A 26,527-nucleotide genomic window follows, 5' to 3' on the forward strand; every position below is an offset into this window, starting at 1 on the left:
GTTTACGCTTTGATAATGTAAATTCGTAAAAATATACATTTATTAACAAATATGCATTTGATTTAAAAGTCTCTATAATATATAATAAATATTGATTTTTAAATATACTTGTTTATATGCTTAAATGTATCACGATACAATAGAGCGTCTCGAATCACTACTCCTTTGAAATTAACATATTGTACAATGGCACGGGTCTCTTTTCCAAAATTTGCATGTTAATTGCGTATTAATGTAGCTCCATAAATACAATTAATTATGATGACAAAATCCTGTGAATTTTTAATCTTATCAGTATCAAATTACTTGAATATTAGCATCCATCATTCAACTTTGATAGTGTTCCTTAATAATTTTAATCATCTTAAAATGAATAGATCTAAAATATTCTTCTATTAACAGATGCTTGATGCCCATTAATCTTTCACGGATATCAAAGGCAAAATTTTAAATTATTCGCAATAAAATCTATATTAAAATTGTTTTATGTAATATATATAATAAAAAACTATGTTAACTATATGATAATTAATTTGATAAAATTAGAGTTGAATTATGTAATTTTTCTTTTTATATGTATGTGAGATAGTTGACGCGTAATATTTTGCAATAAAATTTTAAATAAAAAAACGGAGGAAAATGGTAGGACAGCGAGATGCAGGATGATGTAATGAAAAGGAGAAAGAGATATGGATAAAAAAACTCGAGACACTATTAGATTGCGGTAAGATAAAACAAGAGAGGCATGCAAGAGAATAAAGAATTCCAAAAAACGATAGGAGATAGAAGGAGAACACGAAAACTTGAAGACAAAGCTTGATGAAGCAAGAGTAAAGAAAGCAAAAGAAAAAGAAGGCGGAAAACGTAGGTGGATCCCAGATGAGATTTGAGAACGACGGAGAGCGAACTGATACATAATCCGACAGTGTAGACGGAGAAGGAAATAAACAGGAGAGAGGAAAAATATTGCAAGAGGCTATGGAGCAGAGCGAGAAGCAGGAAAGGAGCAACGTACACACATACATACATACACACACACACACACACACACACACACACACACACACACACACACATATATAAAATATATAAAACTTGACGGAGAGAATGGGGACGGAGCGGGGGAGGTGGAAGGTTAGTGGAACCCGTTGGGACGGAAAGAGAGACGGAGGATGGAGTCGCGAGAGGAAGAGGGTAAAGATGGTGGGACGGAAGGGGGAGAACGGGAGAAATGCGGTGGGGGCGGCTATGGATGCAGGAGACTACTGCGCGTGGAGAACGCGAAAGAGAGAGAGAGAGAGAGAGAGAGAGAGAGAGAGAGAGAGAGAGAAGGGTGGGTATCGCGAATGGAGGAAGAGGAGGTGGAGGCAAAACGGCTTCGGAGTTCGGAGCAACGTCGGCGTCAGTGTGCACGCGGACGTCGAATCGGTCTCGGCGTTTGCGTTAACGTCGCGACGGGTAACCATCGGCGTCTGTGCACGGAGAGAGTGTCCGAGGGTGACGAGAACGAGGACGAGGACGAGGACGAGGACGAGGACGACGACGACGACGACGACGACGACGATAACGACGACACAAGGGTGTCGAGGGTGCGCGCGCGCGCGCGCGCACGAGATTTCGGTATCCACGTTGTTATCGCGGGGTGTGCATGCGGCAGCGCAACGGTACGTTACCGGTATGTTACCGGATATTCCGAGATTTACGAAGGCGAGTCGCGAGCGAGCGATTTTTCATGGTGATTCGCCGTTGATGCCGGGCCATTCCAAGTGCGCGAGATTTGCCGGCTGACGACTCCGGAGTGAGCATAATTTTCTTCACGTTGTACACATCAATTTTTTGATTGTGATCGTCGATTATTAACTATCGACAAAGACATCTGAATGTTCAATCGCGATACTTGATGACAAGTACAATGGTCTCCTCATGAATGATAACTCTGTCGACACTAATAAAAGTTTTTTTAATCATTATACTCCTACCGTGACTATTTCTACTTACGATTATGAGCGTCGACTGTCGATGAGAGAGCCTTTACGCCCGACCAACATTGCGGCTATCGCGATAGCTTAAAGTATATAGTTTAGAAATTGGAATCATAATTAATTATTTTAAAATAAATGATATTTTATAATAGTAGTTTGTCTCGATTATCAGCTGTCAAATTCTCAAATTCTCAAATTCTCAAAAAAATAGTCTTGCAATTAATGTAATCTTATATTAATTATTTGCACTGACGAGTTTCGGAATCGTTACGATTTATTACTGACTTTTCTCAAAGCTTGATAAATTTGTCAATATCATATAATTTGTCAGATTTATCAGCAGCATCGAGCGATGGACTGCGATTGACCGCGAGCGTATGAATAATTTGCGCTAGCAATCAAGATTGTTCTCAAATATCTAACTGCGGGGTATATATATATATATTTGTAATTCTTTTTAATTGATAATCGCGAGATGTCATAATATAAATTGTGAAAAATGTGAAGGCGCAGGATGTTATGGCCGATAATTCACGGATATCTCTTCACGAGTCTGGATGATTTTATGAGAACCGTTAGCGTCTCGTAAATGCGATGAAATCTTGTAGATGCGCTGTTTCTTTTGCATTTCTAAATGTTAGCAATCAATAAATGCAATATACATGTAGTAATCAAGCATACAGCAGCAATTTTAAAAGAGAAAGAACACGTCTTTATATTTTTTAAGTAAATTTTTAATTAATCTAAATAGAGTGAGCGCGATTACGTACATATCAATAATTTATTATAATAAAAATAAAATAGAATGCTCCATAAATGCTTGCACGTAGTGATTGTCTTCCCAAGACACAATTACTGACAATTGCTATTTTCCTTTCTACTGTATTAATATTATCTTAATAAACCATGTTTCAACTCTTAATGTTAATCTCTGTAAAAGTGCTCGTATTTGCTTTTTCTTCATTTCGATTGTTGTAAACTCCATTTATAAGCATTTATTTAACATTTCAAGTTAAAACATCATTTCTTAAAGTATAATTATCTTTATATCTCTCTGTGAAGTCTAAAGAGTCGACGAAATAAAACAGTTAAGAGAATTTACTTTAACAAAAGTAATGAGCTTTGATCAAACTTTCACAAGATTATCTTTATCTAATCTTGTCTCTTCTATTTTGATCCCCTTTGATACTGCGGTACGATATTGTGATACAGCAACGTACAAAGTATAATATCAACATCAGCGTACAGAAAGAATTTACGTTAAAGAAACTAATATTATTAATTAAAAAAAAAAAGCTAATATTAATTAATTGCATACAAATCATCCAGAAAGCTATAAACGTTACGCAATCACACGAACCGAAATGCAACAGTTGGTCTATAATCTATATAATAGCGATAGATGACTATGAAGATTCGACATTTGAGCTCTTCCATCGGAAGAGACGCGCGTTACAATATCAACTGTGCACTTTGCGATAATCCGAGTCGTTCGCATAAAATTGCAAACGAGTCTTTCAATTTTCTTAATGACGTTCCGTCTATGACGGAAATGATCCGAATATACCCGCAGGAAATTGATGTACGCAGACGTATGCAGATCGTATTCATCAACGATGCACTTTTGCCAGCCAGGAAATATGCGTTCGAGACAACGTGGGAGGTCACGCGTGAATTTTTTAACCGCTCTGCCTCTCCCTTTTCTCTCCCTCTCCCTCTCCCTCTCCCTCTCTCTCTCTCTCTTTCTTTCTCCCTGCAGTTTTCTGCAGCTCTCCGCCGAGCGTCCTTGACCTGTCAGAGGCGTATTCACGCGAGAGAGCATGGACCAGCGAACGGGGCTCGTCTGTGCTCCAGTTGATCGTGTTAATTTGTTTACCCGCTAAACAATCGAGGTGATCGCGTTTTAAAAGAGACGCCAAACTATTGAGACAGAGACCACGACGAACAACGATCGCATGTAGTCTTTATATCGGTATTCTTCCTTGAATGCGAATCTTGAGTATCGATATATATGCAATGTCGAGCTTTTATAAAACGAGGCTAAGAAACCTAAGATTCGACTAAAATCTTGTTCTTTTTTTCTTTCTTTTTTTTTTTTTTTTTTTTTTTTTTTTTTAAAAATATAAAATTATATTATAATTTTATTAGCATCTGAATTGTTTAAACTATATTAACTTTTTGTTTGTTCAACATTTTAACTCTATTTATACTTTTAAAATTTTTAAACGCAAACAAATAATTTCAAATAGACACATGTGTGTGTGTGCTTTCGTAAATTTAATATCGACTCTTTAATTATTTTTATTAATGCAACTATGCTTATAAACAAATATAATGTTTAATATATAAATTTTCTATTCAAAGAATACTTCACAGTATGTAGGACAACAAATTTGCGTTTAAAGAGTTTAAACAATAAAAGTTTACATCCGAGTTGCTACTGTAAAAATGTATGCGCTTGACTTAACATTTTTTGAAAAGTTCTCTTGCACTTTATCTTTGCGGTTATTAATGCAAATATTTTAAAATAAATAATTTAACGAAGTTGGACCGTGAATTATGGAATTCAATACTTATACTTTTGTCTTTCTAAAAATAAAACCGAAGAATCTCACATTTCTTATAATCGATATAATTAATATAATTCTATCAATTATTATTTTGGCTCGTTTTAAAGCTTTGCCAATTTCTCAGTAAAATTTGAATTTTTAAAATTCCTTAAAAAAGCTTGAAAAAGTTTTTACTTATACATATAAATTTAATTGCTAGAAATTGTTTTCCAATGGAAAATTGGCAATTTTTAAGAAAGAATTTTATCAATTGTATCAAAATAATGAAGGTGGGATGCAATTTTACAGAGATTTGGATAACTTGGATAATCAGATATTTGATAAACGATTGTTCAACAATATTTTTTTGTTGCAAGTTTGCAGCATTATAATTGGTTCTTATAAAAGATGGAACATGAAGGCAATCATGCAGCAAAAAAAGGCTTTATAAATGACCCAGATAAGCTACCACAATAGTAGTTAATCGAACGGAGACCTGGTACAAGTAAATTTAGATCGATCGCTGATCGATCAGTTTTCCCTACTTTGTAACTATTTTTTTCAGCTCAATTATCTATTTGCTAAATCTAATTTGTCTAATCAATAATGAATATTAATTTTTTCCCGAACCAAGCGTCAGAAATGAAAGTGAATAATGAAACATTTATCGTTCAATTTGAACTTTAGCCAAATTTTAATGCAACATTTCATGAGACACTACATTATATTTATAATGTACATTCATTGTTCGCCTTTTAAATTATAATATTTTATACGTCTCCACTTGCTTCGAAATGAAAATAACCTTGCAGAAGGGTGCGATCGCTTCGCGATTGACCTTGACCCGCCAATGTATTCGCGAAGAAGTGGAATAACCGCTCGTTTACACATTCACGCTCTAGAAATGCCCGCTACTCCGTTTACTCATCTAACAAAGAGAAGACAATGCCGATGCAAGAGCCAATCGGGGTTAAGGGCCGTTTTCTTTCTATTGACCAATAGAGCGATCAAGAACTCTGAAAACCCTTTGTTGCTTTTGTATACTCTAATGAATTTTGTTCGAGGTATTTTTCACTCCATTTAGAAATATGTATACAGATATTGTCATAAATCATTTTTTTATATAATTAATTAATAAAAAAAAGTGGTTTCAGAATTTTTAACAAATACACGTTAATTACGTACAAATATCTATAGATGCATTCAATCTTAATGAATATGCTTATTGTTAGATATATACATAACAAAATTTGACACACCCACAATATTCAAGAATAAAAGCAAAAATATTCGATTGACCAGTTGACCAGGAAAAAAGATTAACGAGAAGAACAAGTTTTTATAAAAATGACGCAACTCAAAAGGTTTAAGGTTTAAGTTATACGTTGTAGAGTTAGTTGGTTAGGTGCCGGATTATTAATCGCCAATTATCCGCCGTGAGAGCATCGCGTCAGGTCGTTGAGCGAAATCGCCTCGAGTCAATAATCACGAGCAGATATTATCTAGCGTGTCACAAAACGTCGGTCATACCCTCAAAGCAGCCGAGGGACCCAAGAATCGATGCTGATCCGGTTTGCCCTCAATTCTCTAGTGATGCGATTTTCTGTCCCCTCGCTAATTTATTGCCTCGATTCAACCGTAAGAATTATATTAATACGGAACTTGTACAAAATCTATTATAATAAGTGTGCATCTAATACATAATCTCATGTCATTTCTAATAAGAATATTTTTTTTTCAAATCACATTAATTAACAAATTTAATTTATCAACTAATGTGATTTTAAATATATATAATGTATATTATATTAAATTTAATTTAATAACGAATATGTGTAAAGTAATTTAATAAATGCGTAAAATCATTTTTGTAATGTTTTGCTTCAAGATAAAACGTTAAATGAAGCTTTGACATACATGAAACACGTATGTTTTCAATGCTTATTTTATCATTAATAAATTAAGCCAGACTTTTTGCTGATTTATTATTTTGCGTTTCGCGCACGGCATGACTGTAGATCGCAAGATGCAAAATGGCAAGGTATATATATATATATATATATATATGCAACGTTTGCCATATGTGGAAAGTTCAACGATACATCAAGTTTGTTCGACCTGATGGAGTCGGAAGTTTGCGATCAAACGAACTCTACCAGAATGACGTACAACTTCTATCGCGTTCTAGCAAAAGTATATTTTGCTAACAGGCATTTACCCTACTTATTGTTTAACTTAAATCTCTTTAACTTCACGTAACCGTAATTACATAACTGCAACTAAATTCTACTTGCGCACCTTAAATCTCACGTGATACAATTGCTGCATTATAAAATTTACGTATACGAATTAAGCAAGATTCTCTAGAAAAGATTCCTTGTATAATGGAAAATACAAAACATATATTTTTTTTCTATCCTTCTCCTTATTGTTGTGAATTGCTGGAATATATATATATATATATATATATATATATATATATATATATATATATATATTATTAATAATTATTATAACGTTATATTTAATATTTCCAGCCACACACGTTTATCACACGACATGATACGCGATCCGTCATGTTGTAATTGTCTCGATGAATGGAGAACACGAAAACTCCGCGAAGACTCGCGTCGAAAGTGTCGTCAACCACGAAAATTCCACATTATAAAAGGCTGGCGTTGCTAAACTCGAGCGTTGAAGAAATAAACCGCTCCATAATTACTGTCGCTCGCATCTCTCTCGGGCCGCTTTAATTTTATAGAGAATACCCACTCGAGACGTAGAACGGCGTCTCGTTACTCGTGATAAATGTGTCGAGGGACGAAAAGGGGAAAATGTACGACGTTTCGCGATTTTACAGAAAATGACTTGTTCACACGTTCATTTCCCACGACTGTTTTATCCATTAAATATTATAAGCAGAAATTGTTTACGCGTGCGTGTTGTTATCTCGTGATTAAGAGAATTCTCTTTTCTTAAATACATCTTTTATTTTATTAATCAACGTACTACAATGTAAAATTTTATATTATGGATATATTTTTAAATATGAAAATTTTTATAAAACATCTTCGTTAAAAAGTATACAAAATTTTGACATGTAAAAACTTTTCTCTTATAAACAAACCAAGATCTGCGAGAACATTTTAAATGGTCCGAGTAGTAATTTTTACAGAAAACTAAAGTGGATGGAACGAATAGATGAATGGACGTCGAGTAAGAAATTATGCTGCGACGCGTAAAATGCCGACGTTTCACGATGCAATCAACGCGTTTATCAAAGCGGCCTTAAACAAGACTCTTCGCGAAAATCTCGCCTGAGCGCACAAGGGTTTTTATTCGCGCAATTTTCTGTGAAAAATCATAGGCACGTTGTATGATGTTTTTCCGCGACGAAAACAATTACTTTGTTGCGGCTGAAACGAAGCGGCGAGGAGGAAACCAGAAAAATCGCATAAACAAAGAACGTCGATGATGCAAATTTGCGACAAAGAAAAAAATATTAACTCGAGTGGATGCTCAATCTGCTAGAAATATTTTCATCCCACTTGCAAAGATGATTATTTTATAAAATATTATTATCACATTTAATAATGACATTACTAAAATTTAGAGATTGAGTAATAAATATAAAGTAGCGTATATAAAATAATATTGTTTTTATTTTTCATTTATACCGTAAACTAAATTGAAAGATATTGCGTAATTAATTCTAAAAGCAGACGACAGTTGACAAATTAATTAATTAAATTATGTTTTGGATTCAGACAATTGTCACATATTTGGCAATAAACGTTTTTTTTCATAGGTCGTATTTTCGCAAATAGCTATTTGCTTGCAGAGTACAAGTATGTGCATACGTTAGCCAAGAGAAACGATACCCTATTGCTGAAAGAAAAAAATAACAGATAGTACAGTAAGTGCAGGGTTTCGCCTTTTGTTCCTATATACTTTTCCTCCCCTTCGCTCTGAATTTTGCGCTTCGATATGCCTCATCCACATGTATATTACAAACAGCGTTTTGCACTTGCATAATGACATAATATCATTTATAAGTGATTGCGCACATGATTATGATCAAGAGCGATTTATGAAATGTGAGAAATAAAGTCAGTAACAAAAATTGTAAAAATAATAGAGTTTTTGATACAACAGAATGCATAATCACATATGATTACAAAGGTAATAGCGTAGCATTGTCTAAAGTATGATGATTTGATTATAGTTGATGATTACAAGCGAATTGCATTAACGTCGGTTGGATAACTAAACTAGGTAATTTTGTTCTTTAGTTATTTAGAAGCCCTTCCATTTCTCCTTTATAGATTATGGCTTATGGTCTGAAAAAAGAAAGTTAACTCAAGTTAATTAATCAACTATTGTGAACCGAACTAGTATAATCTAAAAAGGTCAACGTTTTTCAATTACTATTTTTTTTCTATAATTCTTAATCGATATATATATATATATATATATATATATATATATATATATATATATATATATATATATATGTGTGTGTGTATATAGATCATCTGGGAGATGAAGGTTGCTTTACGTTTAATAATTATGTTTAAATACGCGACCAAAGAATTATTATTAGTGACAACACCGAATCGTGAAACGATTAACGCGTTACCGATACTTAGCTGCAGATATTATATGTACATATATATTCGCTTCAACTGTTCATTTTTCATTAATATCGAGCGTAAAAAAACAGCGCGTTTTTTTGTTTGACCTCAATTTTTCGAAACATTTCACCGTATTCGAGGCATGAAATTGCCACGTAAAAATACTTCAATATTTCACAATAGTACATACACATGAATCGAGTAAATCAAATCAATTAAACGTTTCGCATGTTTTACCTAGTATTAGAGAAAGTTGCGAAAATAACTATTGTATAATAATTATATTAACTTGTCCTACAATTTATAATACACGGCTTAAAGTTCGATTACAATGTAAATTTTTATTTAATGACAAAACAAACTCTTTAATTATCGAAATAATTTATACGAGATTTACCTCCACGGTTTACAATCTTCTCGCCATCTAAGAAAGTGTGAGATGAATAACTATTCACGATGTCGTAAGCGAATAACAAAATCGAGTATTGTATTAAACGGAACTCTGGTGGAAAAAAAAAAAAAAAAAAAAACACCCAGGAACGAAGAAATGGAAAGAGAACTACGCGAAAGGAGATCCTCTACAGCTGGTCGTTTCACGGTGGACGGTTTAATTCTGGAATCTCGTTACTACATGTACTGGACAAAGAAACCGAGAGGAAGAGAGAGAGAGAGAGAGAGAGAGAGAGAGAGAGAGAGAGAGAGAGAAAGAGAGAATCCCACTCGATGAAGACGAAGAGGAAAGAGAGACCGTAGCAGGCGGTAACAAAGTTAAGCCCGACGAAAGCCTTGTCTCCAATTACCCAGGGCTCCCTCAGAGTTGCAGATAGAGCGACACACCCGTGTGTAATTCGCAGCGGTAACATTGACGACCCCACAAGCGTGATAATTATTATTCCGCGAGAGTGTTCCTTCATAATTTTTATAACGCTGCTAATTCATCGAACGAACACGATTTCTCAAAGAACGCTGGCTTTGTCGTTCTTCCGATCGACGAGTATTCGTACTTGTCATTTCGCGATTTCGATAGAGCGCTACACTTGGCTTTTCAAATTATTCGTCAAGACAAAGAGAGAGAGAGAGAGAGAGAGAGAGAGAGAGAGAGAGAAAGAAAGAGAGAAATGTCCTTAGAATCTCTCTTACGAATGAGGAACTCTTTGGAAGAATGATATAAAGTCTTCTGGAATAATATTTGCAAAAATATTTGAAACATCGTGTTATTTCGCGATTGCGTTTATAATACAATTTATAAAATTCATAAATTCTGGAAATATTTTAAACACGTTTAAAGCACAGTGATGGAAACGGAAAAAGACCGAGTATTTAACTAGTTTGATATTTTCGAATTAGTTTGCTCCTCTCTATCATTGCCGCTGTTGGCATTGTGCAGGCCTTACAATATGATGATAATTAATGGCGATGTCGATGCTGCGGCGCGTATGTATTTATACCGCGCACATAAGCCACGCGTGAATAATTTTCTAGCTTGTTACGAGGAAATCTGCACGGAAAACTCGTGTCATACTCCCGTTGTTTGCCCGCTTGTCACTTACGCGATGCATCTATATTCCCTCGCGTGTGTCGCGCCTCGCACATGAATTACGTGATCTCATTGACGCTACCACAAAACGACATCCACTCGAACATTACAACGTAATTGCACCAAGCGTACAACATCGCTATTCTAATAGAAATAAAAGTCTCTTTCATGAACTTTATTGGAATAATCATAATTATAATTTTTCATAATTTTATAGAATAAAATTTCACAAGTTTCGTGAAAAGAAAATTGAAAATATATAATATATTTTAATGATATTAATGATAGCTCGGAAAGTAAACTGTTTCTTCTCGATGATTGTAATTATTTCATTGAAATTTACAAAACTGATGCGTAATTTGAACGAGCGGCGATATTTCTATTATACTATTACACTATTTATTTATATAAATATAAAGAGAGGAAGAGATTCGAAGTCGAGGAAATTAAAATGACAAAATTGCATTTTTTGCCCTTTAAATTTTAATCTAGAATTTATCTAGAATAACAAGTTTCACGTGAGATAAAAGTAAAAGATAAAAGAATGATTGTAGAATGATTATTGTAGCAGTCGAGCTTAAGACCATTTTCTCGTTCGAAGAGCGAGATTGACGAATACTCTATTGAGCGGAACGGAAACCCCGAGCTGACCAATACACTCCATCTTGGAGTAAACTTGGAAGGCACTTTCTGAACGATATTCGCCACGGTGACTGCAAGAGCTTGAAACGTCGTCTCGTGATGCCTTCGGCAGGAAACGTCCCGAACACTTTGAAATTTTACAGTGGACTTATTGTTAGAGTTGTCGATATCGGCAGTTGTGTGCTAAGTATGTTATTGCGTAGCTAGCTTCTTAACATGTTATATAATAACATGTTACGGTATTACTAGCATTTTACAACCACTAAAGTTTAACAATCACATTGCGTCATTTCTCGCGATAGATACGTCGTCGTCGTCGTCGTCTCTCTCTCTCTCTCTCTCTCTCTCTCTCTCTCTCTCTCTCTCTCTCTCGCTAACAAAGCTCAACATCTTTTTGCAGAATATATGCAGAAACGAATTGTTTTCAAATATCTTTCAAAATCGATTCTTCTGTCGTTAAAACGATGAAAACTGATTTTAATATAATATCAAAATACATATATATTAAATGTTAAATATAATTAAATAGATAGAGAAAAAGTTCTTTTTCTTTCATGTAAACATACATTTTCGCGAATTTAAAGAAAAATAACTGTCACGTATAATGAAATGACTATCTATAAAAATATCTATTACATATTAATAATTTTGTATTATTCCAAATTTATTATTTTTGTTTTATCGCGAATGTAGAATAGCCTTGTGATTTTTTTTTTATATCATTGCATTTTCTTCTAAACAATAATGAAAAATCTTAACCCTGTGGAAAATTATATACTTTCAAACATTACCGAAAAATAAAATTTTATTATTATCACATATTGTGACAATGTCACATAATGTCACATAATTAAAAACTATGAAGTAGAATTAAAAACTGATCATAAAAAATATTTTCAGCACTAAAATAACTTTGTACGTATCGAACGCAATTCTAATAATGTTTTTATTTATCGGTTTGCTGCAATCATCGTTGAGCAAATCCTCAAATGTAAAACAATTTTCTAGCAAAGGGTTAGGTTACTTTGTGAATTGTTCAAGCGTGTCCAATAGTGACTTGTTTCAACATCGTGGAATAATATGAAAGGAGTATTTTTCGGATTTGTAGAATTTTTATTTAACCATTTCTTTTGCACGATTCGTTTGTAAAATTTTATCGTACATTTTAAATCGCGAGTCTTATTTTAATAAAGAACGTAAACATTCTCATATTTCTATCAAACATTTTTCTTTAGTTTCCCTATTTTATTATTATTATACATTGTTGGACATTTGAAGAAATAATATCTCTTATAATTAAAAAAAAATATTTAAATTATTTACGTATTATTACGTATTATATCCACTGAAATAAACTTTCAAATATAAATTTGAAAATTGAAACTCTTCTAATTCTACGAATAATATGCTTTGTAAATAATTTCGTTAAAAGCAATGTAACGAAACATTATTCTTGGGAATACAATATTTTTTCCTTCGCGTTTTCTCTCAAACTGCGTATCTCAAATGTAATATGAAAGTCATTGACCCGCGGAAATGCTGACATAGTTTTTTCTTCCGTAAGCGCTCTTAGTTAATCGCTACTTAAGAAATAATTCAACTACACTTGATTGCATAGCTGTAAAACTTGACAGAGAAAAGAGTTCTTCTCTTTCTATACACTGCATTTTGTGTGTTATATTCTTGAATGTTTTTCTCTTTTATCTCACAATTTACTAGATATAGAACTCGTCACATCTTTAAAATTTTATACGTGAAAAAAAAAAATTGTTGAATTAAAATGTCTCTCGACTGATCGGCATCATATAAATTTTTCATAGCCAACATAAAAGTAGAAAATATTAAAAGTCTTACTTGTTTTCTGATATTGTCTCGAATTTATTGACATCTCATTCAATTTATTCCATCAATCTTACGTCTTCCACTTTATTTTTCTTCGGCGATATTGTGTTTTCATTCTGACGCTTATCATACTTTTCCAAAGATGGTAGAGACGTTAAGAAAGTTTGCGTAAATATAAGTCAAAATTCCACTTGCATAATAAATGGCGAATAAGAAAATATTTTGTAAACTTATTATTAACTTTATGGTAAATAACAAGTCTGATACTTGCAGAATATCTTTTTAGCAACCCTTGGTTGGATAATTTTTATCATTTGACATAAAGTAACTGATTGTGAATTCTTTTGACTCTCATTTAGCCATCTTCTAATTTATTTTCTTTGTACTTTTCATTATCTTTTTATATCCTTCCGTCTGTCTAAAGAAATTTCACTTAAGACTTAAAGACGTAGAAAGCAAAAATAGAAGCATTAATAACCACAGAGTCGTATTAAATCCATTGTTATCGGAAACGTTTAGTTTTCGTAATGAAATAAAAAGCAATACCCTAATAATACTTTTGTCAAACGAACATTAACTGAATTTGATCTGAAAATTTATTTAATTATATACTTTTTGATTTACTCTTGTAGCCTCATGTTAACTCGTTTTACATGATGGAACTTGTCAAGTTCCATTAAATATAAAATAAAATAAATATATAATTAAAAGTGCATTTTGTAAATTTACCCGATAAAGATTTCGATAGAAATGCTTTTTTAATACAATCGATTTTTTAATTTTTAATTTTACAACCGTGTTTTTTCTTCGCAAAAATTGATACACGTATAAATACAATCAATTGTTTGCGCGTGTATGGTAAACACCTATAATAATCATGATTAAACGGCTGAGGGATATTGGCTAGGAACGCAGGGTGAGTGTGCATGTTCTCTTAACCCAATTTCAAGACGAATTTCGTCCCTCGTTCGAGCAAACTCTGCATGGCGTGCGGGTGTCCAGATTCCAGCAACCGAATTACGTTCAATTTGAGGTGGCGTAACTGCGCACGTTCTCTTGACCTAGCATCCTCAACACATACACAGGATGCTTCAAAAATCATATCCAGAGAATTTAATAAAAGCTCCCATCAGCGTGAATCAATGGTTTATATTTTGAATTATTTTCGCGCATCGAAATAAAAATCTCCCCGAATAGCGAAATATTAAAGAGATGAAAATATGAAAGTTATTATATATGTCCACATATATTATATTCATTCAACAAAAAAAAAAAAAAAAAAAAGGATTCCTCTCCGTTTTTAGTTTATATTATATATTAATGATGCAGGCATCCATTAAGCGCCATGTGTTTCTGACTGCAGCTTATGAAGACAATAAAGTTACTGACTTTACCTCACATATATTTTCTAGAGATAATATTTTGTAATAAAAGGAAAATATATTGAAATAGTGCAATGTTTAATAGAAAGCATAACGCAAAGAGAACTCTAATTCGATCAACTTATTTGCACTCTATATTTCTCGAGCTTTTTTTCCTTCTCGCACTTTTTTTTTTTTTTTTTTTTTTTTCCTTTACTCTAATTCTTAGTCTCTTCTCACATATTCTCACGTTCCATGATTCTTTTCATCCCATCTGATTAATTAAAATTTCATTAAATTCGTTTTATTACCTATTGACTTTCGCTCTATCTTTCTGCACGTAATACTTGAATATTCTCTCTGATAAAGTAAAAAAATCTATAATGCAATTGGTTCTTACGTATAATAAGTAGACGATTATAAAAATGCAGTTAAAAAAATATTGATTAATAATGTGGTTATAAAATAATATAATAATATAATATTCACGAAAATTTTCACGAAAATGTATCATTATATTTTTACGTCGCGCAACAATAAGTATAGAAAGTTTATTTCAAAGTTTGGGGATTTTTCAGTATAAACAGTAATACGATCACGTACGAATTAATATGCAAATTTTATTTCTCACAAACAAAAACAACAGCCTTCCTTTTAAAATTTATTTATTCTTGTTAGCATCTTTTCTCTTTAAAACATAAGTCACTCTCCCTTTGTTAGTTGAATAATTCAATGTTCGATACGATTATGTACGGAACCAAACCTATATCGACGCAACGGGGCAATCTTGCATAACCAATTCGAAATTAGGCTCTCGAATGCACGTTCGTACGTGTGCCGTTAGTTTATGAAATAGGTACCCGTTTGCCGATCATGTTTGTGGAATCCCATAAAATCAAATATTGCGGTGAGACAGAGAGAGAGAGAGTGGGATGATAGATCGCCAAAAAATGAGAAACAAAAGGAGAAGAGAGCCTGAAGAAGAAACCTGCGGTAGAAGCCATAGTGATTTCGATATCGACCGACCTCGCGATGGGGAATCCGCATATCTTTGGCATTACATGGTCGCGAATCGGCCAACGGTTTTACGAGCGGCGGAAAATCCGCGAATAATACCTAGACGATGCATGTCTGCTCGTAAAAGGCGGTCGCCGTGTCACTGAAATGCGAAAGAAACGCGAGCTATTTATCGTGCTCGTTCGGCCATAAAGTCGATAGATGGACGTGTCCGTCCGCGTTTAAGCGTAATTAAAAATACTATCCGAAGACATAAGCGGAACGCTGACGACGGCGATGGTAATTTAAAGAGGATTTTATTTTTAAATCCAACCGCGAGCATTCACGAGCCCTAATAGACGAGGCTGGAAATATCCGGCAAGTTACTTTGTACCAGAGATGCGTTGACGTCTCATCGATCCAATACGTCGTTATATCTTTGAGAATTTTTCTCTTTTTTTTTCTCTCTCTCTCTCTCTCTCTCTCTCTCTCTCTCTCTCTCTCTCTCTTTCTCTCTTTCGTATGTATGTGTTCTTCCTTTATTGAATTTTCATTTATCTTAAAGCATTTCACGGAATCTGGTGAAAAGTAGAAATTTAATAATTTTATTGCATTACAATCGAGATCTGACTTCGTTTACAAAATTTTCGTGTAGAAAATTTTCTTTATATATCTTCATACATTTCGATATATAATTTTTGTGCCATTTGTCGATAATATCAATAATTTACAAATCGAAAACAGCTGGTCACAATATTGCAGTTTTCAAAAGACACGAAAGACTCTTCGGTTCAAACGAAAGAATGTATAAGATAACCAAGTAAAACGCTAAAGAGATTTAAAGTGAAACGGCACGGGATTGAAAAAGGAAAATTGTAGTACGAAGCTAAGATGTATCCGAAGAAATGACATGTATTTACTGTCGACGTTGCAGTCACGATTCCCGACATATTTATTCCTTTGAACTGTAAAATGCAATTGCTGGCGGCGAAATGTATCAAAGTGCGCTTTAGGTAGCCGTAACAAAATGATACGGCAAATGTGCGAAATGGACTGCGATTTTGTGCAATGACATGTTGGAAGAATAATAACCAGATGCAGATTTCCACCCTTTAATTTCTACAATTTCGATATAAAACGTCTGGCGTCGATTTCCAAGAGCCAACTCTTGAGGCGATCCTCTTTGCATATTCAATCACGTAAACTTTACATCTTTTTTTTTCTTTCTTTCTTCAAGGAAATAAATATAAACGTATACACTTTCCGTCATCTTCCGCGTGAGAGCATTACATTTTAAAAAGTATTTCTATAATTTAAACGTTTGCAACTTTTACTAACTAAACTCTTTTCAACTCTTTTTCGGCGATGCAAAATATTACTGTTTAAAAATGCGAAAGACATCGAGTTCTACTTCTTATCGCGGGAGATGCTCGGAATATGTAAATTATATAAATTATTCAACCATGCTCCAATATTCAAATGTTTCCCTCTCCCCTCCCCTCCACGCGTATTCGTAATGACGCTGTAACACCGAGAACTGCCGAGAATGGATACCACGACCCAGGCGATAACGAGCGTCGAATTAATCAAATTACAGCCGCGTCATTTTCTCGCGTCTCGCGAGCGTCTTTACGCTCGCGTGCGTTTCACGTCACAATTATCACAATCGTCACGGTTGCGCTAACAATTCGCCACTTTTCTCTTCCGCGCATCATCTTCGCTCAAAGCGAAATGCATCGATTTCGGATCATCATTCGCGCAGGGAAACACGCGTACATACGCGTTAAAAATACGTAGCACCAAGCGTGTCGTATACCAAGATTCATCTCTCTCTCTCTCTCTCTCTCTCTCTCTCTCTCTCTCTCTCTCTTTCTCTCTCGAAACGGAAAATAAGCGGTGTGTGTATTCGTGTACGTATATTCGATACGGGGAGTTGTTGGTGAGGAAGGGGTAGGAGAGAGAGAGAGAGACGGGGTGGGTGCGTGCACGCGCATGCACGCGCATGCACGCGCATGCACGCGCATGCACCCATCTATTGGTCACCCGTAACGCGCACGGGTACACTTTTGCCCCAGTAACCGACCCCTTCGTCGCTCCAGTTATCCGCCCTCGCCCGCGCCCGCGGCACACATAAGCCGCGTACGCGTATCATTTTTCCACGATGCGAAAAGAAACACGCACGAACGGTCACGGGACACGCATACGCGTCGGATAGACGCGTGACGCGAACACCGTGTGTTTTTTTTTTTCCGCATTCCTTTATTCCGTTCCTGCCTTTGAAAGCGCCTCTCATTTTTTTCTCATCCTATATACAAATCTTCAAACAGTTCTTCTTTCATCGTGAAAAAGTGAATATTTCGCGAAATTCTGCTTGCGTAACTTTGCGCCGCTTGTTTTGACCGGTGCACCATTGTATCTGTTGTTATTTTTTGCTCTCTATCCTTTATGGTTTAGAGATTACAAGAAAGTGCCAAGTTTGATGCGAGACATTAGACAAGATAAACAAGATTTTCTTTTAATTAAAAAAAGTTTATTTATGTAACATAATTGTTGTAGCATAATTAAATCTTTTTTCTCAACTTTTTAAAATGAGAAAATCTGGGTGCTTTTCTCGAGATTAAATACCGTACGTTTAAAGCATGTCTTTATCCACATGTATCTTCAATTAGATTCACAGTTTCATTCGCGACTCGATGAATATATGTATATAAAGATACTCCCAAGACTCGAGACTCGAACAATTGTAATTTTCCGGTGACACGAACAGTCATGATTTAATCGATATCAATGCGCAGTGATAAAAATGTAATAAATGTTTCGCACGTTGAAAGTTTGATTGAACGTTAATCGCGAAAAGCGAAAATAATTTTCGGGTGATTAATTTTCCAAAATATATTCACGCAAATCATTGTTCGATTAAATTGAGAAATAGTGCGTAACAAGCTGATTATTTTAAAATGATTTTGCGGCTCAGAACATGGCAGAGATAATTCTGTTTGCAACTGACAGGAGAATTAAATTCTTTCCATCTCTCGACAAAAACATAGATGCTTTTAATATTTGACCTTTACTTTGCTTTGAGTACTGCTTGTTTCGAACTTGCAGCTTCAACAAAGCAAAACTATGTGAAAAAGTTTTTGCTCTAATACCTCTAACACTACAATACAGTTATTATTATTAAATATATCATTTTTCATTAAAACTCACTTGTTATAATAAATATTTCCAATTTTTTTCCTACTCTGTCTAACGTTTAACATCCGTAACTACTGAGCTCTTACGTTTGTCATTCATTAGATTACTATTTTTCATGTTTAATCATTGAATGATTTATAATTATTGTAAAATAATTTCAACGATGATTTAGACACTAATGCAATAGTTGTTGCGTCTCTCTCTCTAAACGCAATATAATATAAATATTTGTAGGAATAAATAAACGCGTGCGCGCTTTGATAAGAAAATCTTGTTAAATTTTCTTTGGAAATCCTAGTTAAATATTTATAGTATCCAAAACGATAAATAGCATCCAGCATTAACATCATTTTCAATTTCATTGTTAATAACATTGTTGGAATTTTTTTGCTTGAATTATTTTAGGAACATATTAAAATTAAAAAATGCTAACAAAATATATTTCTTTTCCCGTTGTTTTGCAAAATGTTTATAATTGCAATACCGTTTCATACATACGCTATATTTACGATGCAATAGGTATTGGAAATAATAAAAGCGATAAAACGATCGCAAATCGTTAGTTTTGCAAATAATAGCTGCAGGCATCGATGTGATCATCAGTGGCGAACGTAACAATGGTCGCTACTTGAATGTTTTAAATCGCCAGTAATCGTTCACAATTCCATCCAACATCCATTGATATTCGATCTGCATCAGCTTTAACTCTTCAGTTTACGACGATTATCCAAAATTGATAATAACTGTCAATTAGTTCGATAATATTCGAATGACGTACTCGTCAGCAACGAATCCGCGAATACGTGGATATTTTTAAATGCACCTAGATAGTTGAAACACTCTCGATATCATTGATAAATCATGAATAAATTCTATTTTCTTAAATATATTAACGCTCTCGTATTTCTTTAATATTTTCATCGCCCTAATTTCACAGTTAATCGAATCATGTTTACGGGATGCCGGGGATTCGCGTGCTTCGCAACTTTGCAATCCGCGCGTACGATATAATGAATTCTTCGTCCTAAATTAACAGTGCTTTCAGTCCTTATTCCATACTTGCAAAGTTCTCCTTCCGTGCTCGTACAAGTCTGGCCACCATCGTTCATCTCGTTAACGACCTGCTCACATCCATTAGAAACGTGTGGTAGATAGGTTACATGTTTCACTTTTGCCCGATTAAACCAAGGGCTGAGTATTATTATGCGGGGATGGCCAAACATTACGAATGAATATTTGCGAGCCGATATCAACAGCGCGGTTTTATTAATGGTCATTATTAATGATCGTTGAAAATTGTCAACGTTTATTTATTAATTAAAAATATCACACCTGAATTATCGAGATTTTGATAGAAATCTCTCTATTGAGATCGATGGTATTCTGCATTTTTAATAAATACCAGAAATACATATAATTATACATATAATTCTAACAAAAAATTTTTTCGTTTTTTCCAAAAATGCAAACAATTAATTTTGTATTAATCAAGTCTTTAAAAGTCGCATTATTGGCTCGACAAAACTGTCAATTATTATAAAAAAAAAACAATTTTCACACGTTGAATTTATTTATTAATCATTTTTTTTATTGACAAAAGAATTGAATGGTCTAAAATATAGAAAATTCCATTGCAGTCAACGTTCGCGGTTTTACGATGGGAATCGCCGATAAAACCGGAATTACGGTTTAAAACCGTCCTTTCGCGTGCGCGATAGTCGACGCTCGATGATCGGTAAAGCTTGCACAGGTTGGCGTTTTTTTTTTTTCTTTTTTTTTCTTTTTTTTCTTTCTTTCCAAACAATGACGATCACGCGCGTATAATGCCGACGACCGGAACCGCCACGATCGAAGACAAGTGTTAAGAACCGTTTACGTCGATTTTATTGCCGGGGACGATGTGCAGCAAGTGCAGTGAGTGCTGCCAAGGATCTAGGCACAGTGTGGATGCTAGCCCCACGCCAGGCTCCGATTCCGAGGCTTCAGGTAACGATAGTTGATTGTAAGGATGGGGATTCTCTCGATCGCCGATTTCCATTTCGCCATTATTTTCGTTATTTACGATTTCTGCTAGTCCGAATCGAGTACGATCCGTTATTATTCAATCAATGTTTCCAATTCGTATTAAAAATATTGATATAAGGACGTATACGTTTTTTCTGTCATTATTCTTGATTATCGCGATCATGCTAATACGTTCGAGTTTTGATTGTTGTTCAGTCCGTAAATCGCATTAACGAAGTAAGATAAATGCTGACGTATTAATATAATTTGCGATTTCTCTTATGCCGTGCACTCCTTTCAGTAGACGAAAGCTCGACTGCTCTTCACTTCACTTGATTAATCTCCCTGCTATTGCTAATACTATAACTGCACTTATTTATTACTGCTTTGCTATTTTTAATTCTTTCAATGTAAGATTATTACGAAAAATTTTATATAAAACCAGAGTGACAATTATACGGGTAATTTTTCTCCATCGTCGTGTGATAACGAGATATATTTGTTTTTAAAATGAATAAATTGATTTTAATCTGAATGTTGAAAATCAATCTAAAAATAAAAAAAAAAAAATGTATCATATGCATATTTTTCGATGTATAAATCGACTAACTAGAGAATTTTCTATCATTTAGCAAAACGAGATAAATATTTTACTGTATAATTTTCTTAATTAACGATTACGATATAATAATTAGCAATATGTGGAATCTACAATTTATTTAAAAAAAAAAATCCAAAAGTAATCATTTTATCTCTTTAAAAACGAGTATCTTTCATAAAAATATCATCCATCATCAATAATGGAACACAGAAAAATACTTTTTATAATATTCGTATTACGCAATACTCTTTTGAGGAAAGTAACTCGATTAAAATCCAAGCTGGCAAAACAAGTAGCGCGAGTTTCGGATTAGGTTCACTTTGCTAGAATGAATTTTCTTTTTACTTTCATTCGATTCCCCTATTCCTTTGCTTATCCTACTTTCGTGATAATCTCGACACGCTTCGATCTTTGCCGTGTTTTGCCTACTGAGACAATTTCTCTTTGCCTCTCGAAGAGTTTTATTTCGAGCATCCTTTCAATGGTTCAATAACTACAAACATCCCTTCGGTTAAAATTTAGTAGTAGATTTTATTTCTTTTGATATTTCTTGTGCTTGCTTTCGTGTGATCAAACCAATAAAATCAAAGCAATACCGATAGAATATAAAAAGATTATTATTATTTTCTTTTGCCTTTATTCGTAATAATCATTAATTATCAAGAAATATTTTTGGATTTAACTTTAATTAGAGTTTCTCTATAGATTTTTAAACAATTTTATAAAATTTATATTTCAAGACATTTCTCTTGTTCCAATTTATTATCTTTCTCTCGATGATAAAAATGTATTTAAGAGATGTATACTTCGATTGCCTCAACTAAAGGTTTTTTTTTCAGATAATTGCACCACTTTTTTTCTGGCAAACATTTATATAGTGAAAGTTAATGAAACAGGTCTAAAGGAGGCACTTGTATGATTTCAGCAACGATATTTTATTCTAACACGGTAATGTGAACTTTTGCAAAGTTAGATTAACGACAACAAAGCGTAATAAGGATGCGGAGAGGGTGTCGGATCTTTCGTGACTTTACTTTGCTCTATTTTACCTCTCCTCTTTACTTTACTTTAGTCTATTTTATCGTGACCTTCTCCGCGAGCTCAAATACGTTCGCACATTTCTCTTCGTAATTTTGTTTCTCCGTTGACTTTATGTTTCATCTCTTAAACTTAGTTACCATCGAAATTAAAATCAAATTACGCAAATCATATTCCAATAAAGAAAATATCAAAATTTGTATAACTTTTGCCAATGAAGCAATGCCAATTTTTATTGCTATATTATAAATATTATTACATTTATTTATAAAAATGTTAGAGTGCCTAATACATTTTTTTTTATTTATTTTGTAAATATATATTCTTCTATCTTATACATGTGTATTTTTTATATAATATTATACATAATTTTCAAACAAATATATAATAGATGTAAAAACTTTTTGTAACCGATTCTATTTTCGAAAAAAAAAAAAAAAAAAAAAAAAAAAAAAAACTTACATTTTTTATTATTATTACTTTTCAATTTTTAAAATCGCAAAAAAATATTATATATATGTATGTACGTGTGTAAGTGTGTGTGTGTGTGTGTGTGTGTGTGTGTGTAATATGGAAACACTATATTTTTCTGGTTATATTACCCACTATGAAAAATTTATGTAAAAATTTATTTATGTAAACATAAGTTTTTATATCAAGAGATGACGTTAACCTGTGACATAAAAGTGGCAATATATTCTCGCTCAATCTTATATATATCGTCATGCATTGCATGACATATCGTACGCGATAGCAATAATGTAACTAAACTTTTCTGTATAGCATTCACAGCCCTTACCGCAAATATTTTCGAGTATTATGTTCGATATCGAAATTTAGATCCTCTAGCAGATATATTTTATCGGTTTTCCCTTCGCGCATTTTATCTCAGTTCAATCTGTTTTCCTCATTCACTTTTTCCTCCAGCGAATTTTCCGTTCTGTTATAGCACTGGCTATTTCTCGACGTACACAAACTCTTCTTTGTACCATGTGGATAGAAAGTATTCACGAAGCTCTTTCTGATATATGAGTATTCCGAGACGTAAAACCGATTGATTTTTGCCACTCGCGATTTCTTTGTCATAGATTTTACATACTTACAAACTTGTGAAAAAAACATTCGTGTGTGTAAATTGAAAAAAACGAATCAATGGCACACGAGTAACCGAGAAAAATCAACATTTAAACTTTTATTTTGAATGTTTGATACTCGTGTTAAAAGAAACAGCATAATATCAAATAATTTATAAATATTAATCATTCGTTTGGTCATTTTAATAATTATAGTAATTAGTGATGTAAAAAAAATTGTGTTGTCCTATATATATTTTATAACTTATATTTTATTCGTGATCTTCTTTAATAGATCTTGATAAAATTTTGCAAAGTTCGTTTATAATATGTCATATATTTCATATTATGACCGAGTATCATGATAATCCGTCTACGTAAAAGACAGTAATCAGGATTATTTCCTAGCCAAGTTTAATTCTGGATTTCTGACATTTTATCTTTTGTAGATAGCCAGATTTATCACTCCAAAATCTTTAGACAATAGATGAGCGATGACAAACGAAATTTTTAAATTTTATTACGGTGATTTTTTCTGTTTTTAGAGGATTTTATATTTTTTAAAAATATATGATACGCGATATAATGTAGACAATATATAGTAATATACTAATATATAATATATGTATGTCGTACATATACAATATGTAATAATACGGAGAATATTATCATTTATTTAACCGGAGAGTTAACCCAATTTTCATATGACGCAAACAATTTTCATATCACGCATCCCCCATTCGACCCTTCAATTGACGCGCAAACAACACACGTGTACAATGCGTGCCAACCACCGTGTGTTAATTTTCATCGAAAAATATCCTGCGGTACAATCGCACCGATCGCTTTTTCGCCGAAAGGGACATGTTTCGCCAATTACACGACAGCGATCATCTGCGGATCCAACGCGGAATCTGCGGAATCACACGTATCGCGAAATACCCATTGTCGACAGAACGATCGATTAATGACGTAGACATACAGCGGTACAATTTCTGTTTCCGGGCTTGGCCCATACCACCGTATAACGAGCGTTCTTTTCAGAAAATCGGAATATAAATTCCGTTTATTGTGCCAAACGCGCCGTGAAAAAGTCCCGGATTCTCGATGGACTCATAAATAGAGTCTATGCGCTTCAAAAGGAAGTGATGAAAGTCTACGACGAAAGGCTTCTTATCCGCATCGGAGAAATGCTCTCTTTTTCGCTTTTCTTAATATCGGCTTTCGTACAATTTTCCTTACCTGAATTTAAAGGAGTTTTTCTTTTCTCTTGCTTGTTCACAATTTATCCATGCCTTATTTTTACGGTCAAGATATATGCAATTATTATTATTATTATTATTATTCATGTGCGCAAAAATTTCGTTGAAAAGACTAATTATTTTTTATTTTATTCGCTTATTTTATATATCGTAAACCATTATTGCAATATTTCAATCGTTCAACTCCAAAGAAACTGGTAAATAAAACTCTATAATTAACATACCTCTTCCTCCCTCCCCTCCCCTCCCCTCCCCTCTCTCATATAAACACCAGTAAACACGTTGAAGACAAAGTGTAATATTGTTAATGAGTATTGGCTCACTAAATAAGCTTGCTGAAGAAAAGGGGTTGTCACAGTATAAATCTAAATTCATATCTCCCGTGTGGCCGAGAATGCGGAAATAGCTACATAGAAGATCCTTATAAATTTACAGAGTCAAGTACATATATACCAATCTGTCCAACTTGGACAGATACGGCAACATAACGCGATATATACACACACACACACACACACAAACACGCATGTGTAACCGTAACATATGTATACAATCGACATAAAATATACATGTAACTCAGATATGCGCTATACAGCACATATACATATATACACAAATGTAAATGCACGCATATATCAAACATAGAGTGAGTATCCAATAATCAATTACACGCAAAGAATATTGATATTTTAATTATTAATTATATTGCTATATAAAAATATGATAAATTTAAATATAAAAATGTAAATATAAAATATTTACGATAAATATTTCATATAAAAGTGTTGTTTTTTTTTTTTCCATTTTCGCAATTCATCTTTTTACGTTTGCCGAATAATAAAAATGTATAAAGAGATCTATAGATGATAATTTATTTAAGCTTGAGACACATCATGGATGTGGATATACGTGACGCACAGGATATACGCATAGATATACGACGTTCGATTTACAGTTTGTCATATGTGTGCGTGTGTGTGCGTGCGTATGTGTGTATGAGGAACGTGCGCTTTGCATAAATATATACATGTGCGTAGTAGACGCATGTTACTGACCTATGTATGTACGTACGCGCGTATGCATACGAGATGTATCTCGGTTCGATTTCGCGCTTTAGTTTGCAGTTTGTCATATGTCGACGTGCGCTTTGCATAAATATACGAAGCGTGCAAATATATGAGACGGGATGAAAAAAAAAAAAAAAAAAAAAAAAAAAAAAAGTCTCGAGCATCGTGAGAACGCCCGGTTGATTTTCGCGCGATTATGCATGCGTGGCCACAGAGCTTTATATGGAAGGTACACAAATGGATTCATATATTCAGGTGAAATATATACAGGAAATATGTGTATATTTTAATTTATAAAACACTTATCCAACAATTTGTAAAATACGTTTGAAATCATGAAAGGATCAGAGAAAGGATAATTTCTTCTGCAAAAATAAGTGAAAATGTACATGGGACAACATCTTTCCGTACAATGCTTTCCTCGAGAAAATTAATTCTAGGAATTGAAAAATTAATATCTATTTTTTTAAGCTTGAATAATCTCCAATGATTTTTAAACGATGAAATGGAAATAGTGAGGAATAAATGGTAGAGTTGCGATAATATGAGTCTCTTGATCCCTTTCCGTTTGCATTTTTTATAGTGACATCGATCGCGTGTACAAATTCACGACTTGCTATCAACGATTGGCCAAAATAATTGAGAAAAATAGTTTGCAAATTTTTTCAAGTATTCTCTCATATTTTCTCAAGTATCTGCTACTTAGCTTGGAAAGTATCGCGTACGGGGGATGGTGGGTTTCAA

At 33.6% G+C, this 26,527-nt stretch overlaps 1 protein-coding gene and 1 long non-coding RNA gene across 29 annotated transcripts in view; one reads left to right on the plus strand and one right to left on the minus strand.

The window, feature by feature from the left end:
* LOC140673222 (uncharacterized) overlaps nt 1-26,527 on the plus strand; it is a 199,054-nt gene that overhangs the window by 60,788 nt on the left and 111,739 nt on the right. The gene's annotated exons all lie outside the window — the stretch shown is intronic.
* LOC140673235 (uncharacterized) overlaps nt 1-26,527 on the minus strand; it is a 109,460-nt gene that overhangs the window by 56,425 nt on the left and 26,508 nt on the right. The window lies entirely within an intron of this gene.

The sequence above is a fragment of the Anoplolepis gracilipes genome, chromosome 14, assembly GCF_047496725.1.
Source record: "Anoplolepis gracilipes chromosome 14, ASM4749672v1, whole genome shotgun sequence".
Taxonomy (NCBI): domain Eukaryota; kingdom Metazoa; phylum Arthropoda; class Insecta; order Hymenoptera; family Formicidae; genus Anoplolepis; species Anoplolepis gracilipes.